The sequence below is a fragment of the Pinus tabuliformis genome, chromosome 9 (assembly GCF_031772625.1).
Source record: "Pinus tabuliformis cultivar Carrire ecotype Pingquan chromosome 9, CPIR1, whole genome shotgun sequence".
NCBI lineage: Eukaryota > Viridiplantae > Streptophyta > Pinopsida > Pinales > Pinaceae > Pinus > Pinus tabuliformis.
The window spans coordinates 307,346,792-307,350,900 of record NC_142307.1 but is presented as its reverse complement, the minus strand read 5'-3'; the positions used below and the strand labels follow the sequence as shown (position 1 = coordinate 307,350,900).

At 40.4% G+C, this 4,109-nt stretch overlaps 1 pseudogene; it reads right to left on the bottom strand.

Annotated features, from left to right (window-relative positions):
- Positions 1–787: 787 nt before the first annotated feature.
- On the bottom strand, positions 788–1,455 carry LOC149148455 (Golgi apparatus membrane protein-like protein ECHIDNA pseudogene; annotated as a pseudogene).
- Between the last annotated feature and the right edge of the window lie 2,654 nt (positions 1,456–4,109).

Genomic DNA, 4,109 nt, shown 5'->3' with positions numbered 1-4,109 from the left:
AGTGTACTGCTACAAGAACAAAGTGACAAGGAAATGCAACTGCGAAACCTTGAAAACTTGTTGTACCAATACAACCTGATTATTCCTTAATTAATGTAACTAGACATCATCAATGTATATATATGTAACTAGACATCATCAATATATATGTGGCATTTCTGTTCTTGAGAAACCCATGCCTTTTCATGGCATCAATACACAAGATTATTATAGCCACAAAACCTTCACCAATTTGTCCTCAATCCAACATTAATTCAATCATGCGATATGGAGGAAGCCACTAGATGCCTTCATGTTGGTTTTCTGTACACAAACCGATGTAAATCTTCACCCATATGATGCCAACAATCCTGTAAAGAAGGCAGCTGGAATGGCTGGAAATTTAGTGAGCTCAACCTGTAGCAGAGTCGGTTTACAGAGGCAAAGTCATTCGGTCTTCTGCACAGAGATCAACGCACAGACCAGCTTATGCACAGTCTCACAGTGAGCAAAAATGCATAAAATCCAACAGTTTACTACAAGAAAGAAAGAGATGTTTTCCGTATACAGTGAAAAACGTTTGACAAATAAATTCCCACTGAGAGCTGAGAAGGTAGACTTTATAAAAATAGAACAAGAAGTTCAATTGCTGAGCATGAAGTGTATGATGCAGTGATATTGAAGACAGTGTAATACACCAATGTAATACACCATAACAGTGCAAAAGAATACAGCCACAATTACGATTTCCCAGGAAGACTATAGGACACTTCAATATCAAAGAATCCAGAATGCTGCACTGAAGAGATAAAAAAACTCGCAAATCATTATGATAAACATTTGGATTTGCTTTACAGAAAAAAAACCCTCTTCACTGATCTGTTATGTAAATATCAAACAACACTGAAAGCCGACTGAATTGTTGATGAAACATGCGAAGCAATAGTCCGAGATGCAAAATTTTGAACCTGTTTCTTTGTATCTTTTCGGCATTTGGTAAATCCAACAATGTTTGTAATGCTTAAAGCCAAACAAACTCCAACCACTAGAAGATAATCAATGTTGAGCTTGATTAAGGCTACAATCCCCAATGCCACCCACACAACAGCTGTGAGATAAAGCGTCCACCAAAAGAGCCATGAATCCTTTTTGTTAATCCGGGATAATGACTCCTGATCTAGGGCTTCAAACTTCCAGATGCTGTCCCCTTGCTCACTTATCTCATTCCACCATCTTAGGCCAACTAATATCCTTCCACTAACATTCTTGACCACCCAAAAATCAAGAGCAGCCAGAAAGACCGTGACCACAAAAATGATCACAAAGGAATTCACAAACAAGGAAAACAAGACATAGAAAGCAATTGCAGCTCCTTTGAATAGTACGTGAAAGAGACACGTCAATGGATTTGCATAATTCTCCCCCTCTGCCATCGGAATGCGCTGAAGGTAATCAGAAACTCAGATGGGCTCCGTTCCATATCTCACTAGAAAAAAGAATAAACCAGGCAATGTCAAGAGCAAGTGCAGAGGCCAGCAGTACTGCATAAGTCCGTCCCAGACTCTGACTGCTACTCAGAAATAATCACCTTTTCCGGGTCACCAACGAGGTTCCCCATCTCGAGAGACGGGTCAATCTTTGTGGACCGCAAAACTGAAAGTGCGTGCTACTACACTATCACCATGTGAAGAGAATAAAGATATCAATTCACAGCATAGAAAGCTTCATTCAACCCGCAACACAACATCACCAGGAAATCACGAGAAAAGTGAGAGCTGCAATCGATGAGGACTCTGTAGCAAATGCGGGATATTCAAGATTGCTTCAGCGGCTTGACGACATTCAACGCACAGTCATTCAAACGAGAATGATTCCAAGCACTGTCAGTTATTGAAGGCTTGTAACGGTCCCTTTGTATATCAGATGCAATAACATGAATTATGATTGATTTCAGGGCAGAGAATCGACAGAGTATATGGGCAGAGATTCAGGCATTAGGCAGGCAGAGAGATAAATGATACCAACGCAGCGCTAAAAGAGCGTTAATATGATATGGACAACGTTCAAATGGAAAACACATTCAAAGATGTTATGAAACAGCGTTAAACCGATATGGACAGATGTGCAACAGCAGCAGCTAATTATATGGAGCAGCGCAGGAGCAATGGACAGAGATGTCAGTCAGGAGTAGTGCGTTAGCAACAAAAACGCACATAGTGATAGAGATAATGAAGACCACATCAGCTCTATTCAAGGAAGCTCAGACACAGAATTATGGGCAGAGGTGCAGGACTGACATGCACATAACAGGCCACAGAAAAACAAGCGGCTCTGATACCATGTTAAACACACATGGACAGCAAAGGATAGGAAAGATAAATCAGTGAGTACATTTTTTTATTAACAGGAGATGTACATTTATAATACAATGTTGTGACTCTTGGGTTTCAGATCCCAAGGTCTCTTGGACTGCTTAGTCTTTTCGGCTTCCACACTAACCCTTTAGGATTAGGTGTCCAACAGACTTGATGAGGCAGGAGCTGAGGCTTGCTCCACCACCACCACTGTTTTATTGATACCATTAATGAACTCTTTCTTTGACAATGGCCTTTTGTAAGCTTTCAATCTATGCCCATTAACAAGTAAAGGAATGGCCTCTACATCTATGGTTCTGTTCTACACTGAACCATTATCATGACATCTTTCTATAACATAAGGCCCTAACCATCTTGTCCTTAACTTAATCTTAATGTCTTTATATCTGGAATCATATAACAAAGCCCAATCACCTTCTTGAAATTTATTATCCTTGATGTTCTTATCATGCCAGATCTTCCTCTGAATTTGGGTTACCTCTGTCTGTACGAGGCCCTGCATTCTGAACTCATCTAAACCATTTAACTGGAGCAATCTCTCTTTTTGGGCACTGCTGAGATCTAGATCTAGTTGTGTTGCCATCCTCAATGTATTATACTAAAATTTAATGGATAACAGGGCCTTTTTTCCATAGACCAGCTCATAGGGTGTGAATCCAGTGGTGGTCTTCTAGGTGGTATTATAGGCCCAGGTGACTTCAACTAGTCTATCGGCCCAATCTTTCCTGCTGCTGATAACCACTTTGGTTAGGATGCCCTCCAGTGCTTTGTTGGTCACCTCCACTTGCCAATTAGCTTGTGGGTGATAGGGAGTGGAGGTTCTATGCTTGATCTTGTACTGGCTTCACAAGTCTTCAATCATGTTGGAGGTAAATTGGCTGCCTTGATCAGTGACCAGCTCTCTAGGGTACCCAAACTTGTAAAATACATTATCCATTAAGAACTCAACCACCTTCTCCTCTGTTTCTACCTTGATTGCCTTGGTTTTATCTCACTTAGTCAGATAGTCAGTGCATACAATGATATACTAATTTTTCTTGGAAGGAGGGTCAATAGGTCCAATGAAGTCCATGCTCCAATTATTAAATGGCTTGAAAGTCACTTGAGGTTGCAAAGGCATTTCATTCTTAGAGTAGGCTTTTCCATCCTTTGGCATCGATCACACTGACTAGTATATCTTTTCACATCCTGATGAAGAGTGGGCCAATAATAATCAGATTGTAACACTTTAAATGTTGTCCTCTTTGCTGCAAAGTGACCTCCACAAGGCCCATCATGACAGGTTAGAAGGATGTCAAAGACTTCCTCCTCCCTAACACACCTTCTCATAATTTGATCTGGGCCTAGCTTAAAGAGGTTGCCCCCAATCCTAGTGAAGGGGTTGCTCTTCCTCACGATCTTGCTTTTCTCTTTCGAGGGAAAATTTGGTGGGGACTGTGCAGATACCAAATAGTTTGCTATGTCAGCAAACCATGGAGAGAGAACTGAAATGGAGAATAAGTGCTCATCCGGTAACTGATCATTAAGCATTCCCTCCTCACTTGCAGGCAGAGTTAATCTGGACAAAAAATCTGCAATGACATTTTCCTTCTCAGGCTTATCAACAATAGTTAGATCAAACTGTTGTAATAAAAGTAACCATCTAATAATCTAGGCATTCACATCAGGTTTATTCATTAAATATTTAATTACATCATGGTCAGTGTGTACAAATGTTTGATAGCCTGTAATATAATGCCTAAATTTGTTTAATGA